The following is a 10,274-nucleotide window of genomic DNA, read 5'->3' on the forward strand; positions in this document are numbered from 1 at the left end:
GCGAAGGTTTCAATCCAATTGGAGTTACGGATCTCCGGATATATAAGAAACAGTGAAAGGGCAGAATCAGGGAACGCATAAACAGAGAGAGACAGAGAGACAGATCCAATCTCGGAGGGGCTCTCACCCCTCCCACGCCATGGGAGCCAAGGAACAGATGGGAAACCCTTCTCCCATCTAGGGATAAGGTCAAGGAAGAAGAAGAAGAAGAAGAAGAAGAAGAAGAAGAAGAAGAAGAAGAAGAAGAAGAAGAAGAAGAAGAAGAAGAAGAAGAAGAAGAAGAAGAAGAAGAAGAAGAAGAAGAAGGGGGGCTCTCTCCCCCTTGCTTCCGGTGGCGCCGGAACGCTGCTGGGGGCCATCATCATCACCGCGATCTACACTAACAACTTCACCGCCTTCATCACCAACTCCTCTACTCCTCTATGCAACGGTGTAACCCCTCTTTTACCCGCTGTAATCTCTACTTAAACATGGTGCTCAATGCTATATGTTATTTCCCAATGATGTATGGCTATCCTATGATGTTTGAGTAGATCCGTTTTGTCCTATGGGTTAATTGATGATCGTGATTGGTTTGAGTTGCATGTTTTATTATTGGTGCTGTCCTATGGTGCCCTCCGTGTCGCGCAAGCATGAGGGATTCCCGTTGTAGGGTGTTGCAATATGTTCATGATTCGCTTATAGTGGGTTGCTTGAGTGACAGAAGCATAAACCCGAGTAAGGGGGTTGTGGCGTATGGGATATAGGGGACTTGATGCTCTAATGCTATGGTTGGGTTTTACCTTAATGATCTTTAGTAGTTGTGGATGCTTGCTAGAGTTCCAATCCTAGTGCATATGATCCAAGAAGAGAAAGTATGTTAGCTTATGCCTCTCCCTCAAATAAAATTGCAATAGTGATTACCGGTCTAGTTATCGATTACCTAGGGAGAAATAACTTCTCATGACAAAAAGCTCTCTACTAAAACTAACTTAGTTGCTTCTTTATCTAAACAGTCCCTAGTTTTTATTTACGTGCTCTTTATTATCTTGCAACCCTATCCAATAACACCTACAAAGTACTTCTAGTTTCCTACTTGTTCTAGGTAAAGCGAACGCCAAGCGTGCGTAGAGTTGTATCGGTGGTCGATAGAACTTGAGGGAATATTTGTTCTACCTTTAGCTCCTTGTTGGGTTCGACACTCTTACTTATCGAAAGAGGCTACAATTGATCCCCTACACTTGTGGGTTATCAAGACCTTTTTCTAGCGCCGTTGCCGGGGAGTCATAGCGTGGGGTAAATATTCCTGTGTGTGCTTGTTTGCTTCATCACTAAGTAATTTTTATTTGTTGTTCTTAGTTGTTCTCTAGCTTTAGTTATGGATATGGAACATGAAATACCAAAAAAATTAGGTGTACTTGCTACTCATGGATATGGGGAACCTCCTAAAACCCTCGATGCTCATTATGTGAAAGATATTGTGTACTACTTTGATAATCCTGAGAAAACCCCATTCAATTATGTTATGGAAGACACGTTGGATCAACGTGAATACTTTAGGGATTATCGCTTGACACAAAAAGGGAAACTATTATGGGATCAAATTCATATGTTGCATTGGCATGCTAGGCAACTATGCTTGAGATATGATTATACTTGTTGCTCTAGAATGAAGGCTCCACACCTTTCCTTTTCATGCAAGTTTAATGATAATGAAACCTTGGCTTCTTATGCTAATGGTATATATGATTACTATGATGTGAAACAAATAGAAGAATTTGTTGCTTTTATGGGTGCTTATGAAATTGAATCTTTGTTTAAAACATGTGAAAATCTTGATGATGATGTTTACAGACCTGAAAATTTTGCTATACTTAAATATTGCTATGAAAATTATGAATATAATACCGATATTGATGCATTTATTGAGGAAGTCTCCGCTGTCCAAGAAGAGACTAATATTTTGCAGGAGCTTATGGAAGAAGAAATTGATGAAACTGAGAGCTCATTGGATGAAAAAGATGATGAGGAGAGCAAAGGACAAAAGGAGGAAGAGCGGATTAGCTATCCGTGCCCACCTTCTAATGAGAGTAACTCTTCAACTCATGCATTGTTTAATTTCCCTTCGTGCTTAATGAAGGATGATTGCTATGATGATTGTTATGATCCCGTTGATTCTCTTGAGATCTCCCTTTTTTATGATGCTTGCTATGCTTGTGGTCAAGATGCCAATATGAATTATGCTTATCAAGATGAACTTGCTATAGTTCCTTATGTTAAACATGAAATTGTTGCTATTGCACCCACGCATGATAGTCCTATTATCTTTTTGAATTCTTTAAACTACACTATGTCGGAGAAGTTTGTGCTTATTAAGGATTATATTGATGGGTTGCCTTTTACCATTGCACATGATAATTTTGATGAATGTGATATGCATGTGCTTGCTACTCCTACTTGCAATTATTATGAGAGAGGAACTATATCTCCACCTCTCTATGTTTCCAACACGATAGAATTGCAAGAAACTGCTTATACTATGCATTGGCCTTTACTTGGTGTGCATGAATTGTTCTTTTATGACATGCCGATGCATAGGAAGAGAGTTAGACTTCGTTATTGCTTGATATATGTTACTTTGTGCTCACTACTAAATCACAAATCATTGTTAATTAAAATTAGCTTTGATATACCTTGGGATCCGGGTGGATCCATTACTTGAGCACTATATGCCTAGCTTAATGTCTTTAAAGAAAGCGCTGCCAGGGAGACAACCCGGAAGTTTTAGAGAGTCATTTATTTCTGTTGAGTGCTTTTATATAGTCTAAAAACAAAAAAATAAAGAGGGGAACCCAAAACTTTTCAAAAAGGAAAGTGAAAGTGAGAGAGACAAGCATTGTTGAAGTGGGAGAGCTCCTTAAACTTTGTTCATGCTCATGGAAACTTTGTGAATCTTGATTATAGAAAAATTTCAACAAAAATAATTATCCCCTTGTACAATTCCATTGTATTATAAAAATAATGTGCTAAGGTTTGCCTTTAGGATGTTTACAATGCTTGTTGGTTTGTACGGTGCAGGACAGAAACTTTGGTTGTAGTCTGCAATTTTACATTTTTTACTGGAATGACAAACGGTTCTGAAACTTTTTGCACTGTCTTGATATGAATTTTTTTTTCCTAATTTTGGTAGAATTTTTTGGGAAACCATAAGTATTGTGAATGTTCAGATTGCTACAGACTGTTCTGTTTTTGACAGATTCTGTTTTTGATGCATAGTTTACTTGTTTTGATGAAACTATCAATTTCTATCAGTGGATTAAGCCATGGAAAAGCTATATTACAGTATACACAATGCAAAAACAAAATATTAATTGGTTTGCAACAGTACTTAGAGTATTGATTTGCTTTATTATACTAACGGAACTTACCGAGTTTTCTATTGAAGTTTTGTGTGGATGAAGTGTTTGATCGAGGAGGTATCGATACAAGGAAAAGGAAGAGAGGCAAGAGCTCAAGCTTGGGGATGCCCAAGGCACCCCAAGTAAATATTCAAGGAGACTCAAGCGTCTAAGCATGGGGATGCCCCGGAAGGCATCCCCTCTTTCTTCAACAAGTATCGGTATGTTTTCGGATTCGTCTTGTTCATGCGATATGTGCAAATCTTGGAGCATCTTTTGCATTTAGTTTTCACTTTTCTTTTATGCACCTTGCTGGTATGAGATAGTCCTTGGTTGATTTTTAGTATTCTCATTGCACTTCACTTAAATCTTTTGAGTATGGCTTTATAGAATGCTTCATGTGCTTCACTTATATCATTTGAAGTTTGGATTGCCTGTTTCTCTTCACATAGAAAACCGCCATTTGTAGAATGCTCTTTTGCTTCACTTATATTTGTTAGAGCATGGGCATATCTTTCGTAGAAAGAATTAAAATCTCTTGCCTCACTTATATCTATTTAGAGAGATGACAGGAATTGGTCATTCACATGGTTAGTCATAAAATCCTACATAAACTTGTAGATCACTGAATATGATATGTTTGATTCCTTGCAATAGTTTTGCGATATAAAGGTGGTGATATTAGAGTCATGCTAGTTAGTAGTTGTGGATTAGTAGAAATACTTGTGTTGAGGTTTGTGATTCCCGAAGCATGCACGTATGGTGAACCGTTATGTGATGAAGTCGGAGCATGATTTATGTATTGATTGTCTTCCTTATGAGTGGCGGTCGGGGACGAGCGAAGGTCTTTTCCTACCAATCTATCCCCCTAGGAGCATGCGTGTAGTACTTTGTTTCGATGACTAATAGATTTTTGCAATAAGTATGTGATTTCTTTATGACTAATGTTGAGTCCATGGATTATACACACTCTCACCCTTCCATCATTGCTAGCCTCTTCGGTACCATGAATTGCCCTTTCTCACCTCGAGAGTTGGTGCAAACTTCGCCAGTGCATCCAAACCCCGTAATATGATACTCTCTATCACACATAAGCCTCCTTATATCTTCCTCAAAACAGCCACCATACCTACCTATCATGGCATTTCCATAGCCATTCCGAGATATATTGCCATGCAACTTCCATCATCATCATCATATACATGACTTGAGCATTCATTGTCATATTGCCTTGCATGATCGTAAGATAGCTAGCATGATGCTTTCATGGCTTGTCCATTTTTTGATATCTTTGCTATGCTAGATCATTGCACATCCCAGTACACCGTCGAAGGCGTTCATATAGAGTCATATCTTTGTTCTAGTACCGAGTTGTAATATTGAGTTGTAAGTAAATAAAAGTGTGATGATCATCATTATTAGAGCATTGCCCCAGTGAGGAAAGGATGATGGATACTATGATTCCCCCACAAGTCGGGATGAGACTCCGTACTTAATGAAAAAAAGGCCAGAGAAGCCAAAAGGGGGGCAAAGAAGCCCGCAAAAAAAGGAAAAAAGAAAAAAAATGAGAGAAAAATAGAGAAGGGGCAATGTTACTATCCTTTTACCACACTTGTGCTTCAGAGTAGCACCATGTTCCTCATATAGAGAGTCTCTTGAGTTATCACTTTCATATACTAGTGGGAATTTTCATTACAGAACTTGGCTTGTATATTCCGATGATGGGCTTCCTCAAATGCCCGAGGTCTTCATGAGCAAGCAAGTTAGATGCACACCACTTAGTTTCCAGTTTGAGCTTTCATACACTTATAGCTCTTAGTGCATCTGTTGCATGGCAATCCCTACTCCTCGCATTGACATCAATTGATGGGCATCTCCATAGCCCGTTGATTAGCCATGTCGATGTGAGACTTTCTCCTTTTTTGTCTTCTCCACATAACCCCCACCATCATATTCTATTCCACCAATAGTGCTATATCCATGGCTCACGCTCATGTATTGCGTGAAATTTGAAAAGGTTTGAGAACATCAAAATTATGAAACAATTGCTTGGCTTGTCATTGGGGTTGTGCATGATTTGAATATTTTGTGTGTGAAGATGGAGCATTGCCAGACTATATGATTTTGTAGGGATAACTTTCTTTGGGCATGTTGTTTTGAAAAGACAAGATTGCTTTATTAGTATGCTTGAAGTATTATCGTTTTTATGTCAAATGATAGAATATTGCTTTGAATCACTCGTGTCTTAATATTCATGCCATGATTAGATATATGATCAACATTATGCTAGGTAGCATTCCACATCAAAAATTATCTTTTTTATCATTTACCTACTCGAGGACGAGCAGGAATAAGCTTGGGGATGCTGATACGTCTCCGTCGTATCTATAGTTTTTTATTGTTCCATGCCAATATTCTACAACTTTCATATACTTTTGGCAACTTTTTATATTATTTTTGGGACTAACATATTGATCCAGTGCCCAGTGATAGTTCCTGTTTGTTGCATGTTTTATGTTTCGCAGAAACCCAATATCAAACGGAGTCCAAACGGGATAAAAATGGGCGGAGATCATTTTTGGAATATTTATGATTATTGGGAAGAAAAATCAATGCGAGACGGTGCCCGAGGGGGGCACGAGGTAGGGGGCGCGCCCCTGACCCTCGTGGGCACCCCGTAAGGCGGTTGACGCTCTTCTTTTACCACAAGAAAGCTAATTTTCGGAGAAAAATCTGGGCGAAGGTTTCAATCCGATCAAAGTTACGGATCTCCGGATATATAAGAAATGGTGAAATGGCAGAATCAGGGAACGCAGAAATAGAGAGAGACAGAGAGACAGATCCAATCTCGGAGGGGCTCTCGCCCCTCCCACGCCATCGGAGCCAAGGACCAGAGGGGAAACCCTTCTCTCATCTAGGGAGAAGATCAAGGAATAAGAAGAATAAGGGGGGCTCTCTCCCCCTTGCTTCCGGTGGCGCCGAAACGCCGCCAGGGGCTATCATCATCACCGCGATCTACACCAACAACTTCACCGCCTTCATCACCAACTCCTCCCTCCTCTATGCAGCGGTGTAACCCCTCTTTTACCCGTTGTAATCTCTACTTAAACATGGTGCTCAACACTACATATTATTTCCCAATGATGTATGGCTATCCTATGATGTTTGAGTAGATCCGTTTTGTCACATCCTAGTTAGCCATGCATTAGAGTGTTGCATCATGTTTACTCTTTCATCAGAAACTTGAAATGGGGATCTGTGAAACCCTCAGAATCATTTTGAAAATGACCCAAATAAAAATTTCTCCAAAAGGATCCAAGAAAATGCTCATGTTGCTCTCTGAAAATATTGGACAGAGATAAAAATCAAACCAATATTTTTAGTGGCTCATGGACATTTATTTTGGGCATTTGGAATTAATGCATAAGTATTTGCATTGGAAATATATTAATTATATATATTAATATATGCCCAAATATTATGCCATTTATAAAAGAGCTCTGGAATAATATATATAGCTCCTGCAAAAATTGGCATAAGTTGAATAAATGATTTAATATATTTTTTAAATCAAAACAAATGTCAGAAATTAGAAAACAGAAAATTATATAACAGGAGGAGCTTACCTGGGCTCCTCCACTGTGCGGCCCAGCCAGCTGGCCGGCCCACCCAGCAGCCGGCCCAGCCCACCACTGCAGCCCTCCGTCGTCTTCCTCCCCTCGCCCCGAAGCTGCTGCGTGCTCGCACGCGCACGGCCGCGCGGCCACCTCCTGCTTGCCGACGAGCTCCTGGCCGCGTGGACGACTCCCGCAGGCCGTCCCGATCCCCACTGCTCTCTCTCACTCTCCCCCGGCTCTTCCCTCCTCTTCCTCGCTCTCTCTCTCTCACACGGCCGAGCACCACCGTCACCGCCGTTCGCCGTAGCAGCCATCTCCGGCCACCCCTCGCTCCCCCGACTAGCTCAGAAGCTCCGCCACGACCCCCTCTTCCTCCCCACCGCTCCACAGCTCCCCGGAAGCCCTGCATCGCCGCCACGTCGCCGTTCCCCTCCTCGGGCTCCGACCATCGTCGCCGTCGAATTCGTCGTCTCCAGCGCGTCCCCGAGCCCGCTAACCATCCCTGCAGCTCCGCGGTGAGCCCCCGGATCGTTTCCCCCTTCTCCCCTGGTCTCTCCCGACCTCTAGGCCCTAGCCCCACCTCGGCCGAGAGCTCCACGCCGCCGGCGATGTCGCCGTCGTGGCCACGGTCACCGTAGCACCCAACCGAGCGCACTATCGTGCTCCCCACCTCACCAGGAGCACGCAGCGCGCACTAACGCCTCCCCAAACCCCCTGCAACGTCGATTCCGACCGCACCCGAACTCCGGCAGCCGCAGCCGAGCTCGCCGCCGTCGACTCCGGCCAACCCAGGCCCAGCCACGGCCACCGTCCGACGCGCCGTCGAGCTAGCTATCCAACGCACCTAGCCGCACGCCGTTTGGAGCACCACAGAGGAAACCCGAGGCCCCTGCACTCCGCGGACCTCGCCGGCGACTAACCGCCGGCGGGTTTGACCTGTCCGACCTGAGGTTTGACCCCCCCAGGGTCACTGACGCGTGGGCCCTGTCGGACAGGTGGTTAGTTAGTACTAATTACCGTTAGTCAACCCCCCCCCTGACACTGACTAGTGGGCCCCAGCGCCACTAATTAGTAATTAGGATTAAATTAACCCTGTTTAACCCCCCTGTCACTGACGTGTGGGCCCCACACGTCAGGTTTGACTTCAGCCAGCCGCAGTTGACCACTGACGTCATGCTGACGCAGTAATTGATTTTCTGGATTTAAATTAAATCAGGAAATTCCAGAATATTATTTAAACTTCAAAAATTTATAACTTTTATTCTGTAACTCCAAATTGGACAAATTATATATGAAAAATGATCAGAAAAATCCAATCTATCCATCTGTACTATTTTCATGCATGATCAAACAAGTTAAATTGATGTTTTAAGCAGAACAAGGAAAAGCACTTTAAAAGGCCATGTTTGGAGTTTGAAATTTGAATCTTTGATTCAAATTTGTTCAAACCCTTCTGGTTTTAGTTGCATTAGCCCAACACACTCATATTGCCATGTTTTATGCATGCATCATATTGTTGCACATTGTTTGGTGATGCTTGTGTATCGATGTCCTTTGCGACAGGTTCTGCCTCCGAGGAGTACCGTGATTACCCTAACGAAGAACCATATCAGTGCATCGAACCATCAGGCAAGCAACCAACCATTTGATCATATCGATACAATCCCATGTTCTCGCTCCTGCTCTCTTTTACTGCATTAAGACAACGCGATTCAAACTGCTGTGTGCTACGGTAGTTGAACCCATTTCCTCTGCATGACCTGTCATTGCCACAGTAACTAGATGAAACCCACTAGCATGTGTAGGAGTTGATTGAGCCCTATGTATGTGTTGTTCCTACCTTGCTATGCCTGCTATGCTTAGAGTCGTGTCAGGTCTGGTTCATCTGGGTGATGGGCTAGAGTGAAATGATTATGTCGGTAATGAGAGTGGTGTGGTGAACATGATTTGGTAAAGGTATCGATGAGAGGCCATGTAGGAGTACATGGTGGGTTGTTTCATTGAAGCCGACCTTAAGCACTGAGATCTGTATGTGTGACTTAAGATACAGCTACTACCATGCATTGGGCCCTGAAATATGACCCCGCTCGACTTCTTATTCACCCTAGCTCTCTGTCCAGGAGTTGCAAGTAGTTTCTGGTGTTTGTAGCCTACTGGAGGCCGTGGACAGCGCTGACCGTAGGGGTGGGCTGTGATGCGGTAGGTACGTGGCACGGTGTACCGAATACCCGTTAGGTATCTCGGGAACCCTGTTCACATCGTTCGGGGCCGTATGGGAAACCTCGGCCGGACTCCCTGCGGATGGAACCTGAATAGGCGATAAACCTGGACTAGAGGCTTAAGTGTTTAGGTAGGTCGTGGTCTACACCCACGTCGGCTTTCGCTTGAAGTCTGCCGAGCACATGTCGTGTGCAGACGCTAAGTGGTGGAAACATGTATGAAGAGGTACACCCCTGCAGGGTTAACATGATCTATTCGAATAGCCGCGTCCGCGGTAAAGGACTACTTGGTTGCCTATATAGTTCATAGACAAGTAAATGGAAACTACTAAAAGCCTCAAGATAAGTGTGAGTGCCGAGGATGGCTCTTCCGTAGGAAGACGGAGGTGGATCCTCGGTAGTGTATTGAAGTGGTGAGTAGTGGACTCGTGTGCGCAAAACCATTTCAAGTTGGAGTATCGTAGGATAGTCTAGCCAAGAGTCAGAGCTGGCTTGCTGCAATAACTCCACCAACCCTTCTTGATACTATGCATGTATGTAGGATCTGATGTAAGTCTTGCTGAGTACCTTTGTACTCATGTTGCTATAATCTACATTTTTATAGAAGACGTTGCAACCCCTTCTGATGGGTTCTATGTAGACGTTGACATCAACGAGTAGGCTAAAGACCCAGGTGGTGACCCTGAGCTTGTGAAGGACCATGTAGTATAGCTAGGCTTTCCAAGCCTCTTTTATTTTACTAGTTGTCTGTACTCAGACAAGTTACTTCCGCTGCTGGTTTGTATGACTGTATGACTTGTATGTTGGGTCGTGAGACCCGTACCTTTGTGTATGATATGTATGGCTCCCTAAGCCTTAAATAAAGTACTTGTGTCGTAGAGTCATGTTGTGATGCTTCGTTGTATTTGCGCATATCGAGCATATTGTGTGTATGATTGAAATGCTTGGTATGTGTGGGATCTGACTATCTAGTTGTTTATCTTTAGTAGCCTCTCTTACCGGGAAATGTCTCCTAGTGTTACCGCTGAGCCATGGTAGCTTGCTACTGCTCTGGAACACTT

The sequence above is a fragment of the Triticum aestivum genome, chromosome 3B, assembly GCF_018294505.1.
Source record: "Triticum aestivum cultivar Chinese Spring chromosome 3B, IWGSC CS RefSeq v2.1, whole genome shotgun sequence".
NCBI classification, from domain to species: Eukaryota; Viridiplantae; Streptophyta; class Magnoliopsida; order Poales; family Poaceae; genus Triticum; species Triticum aestivum.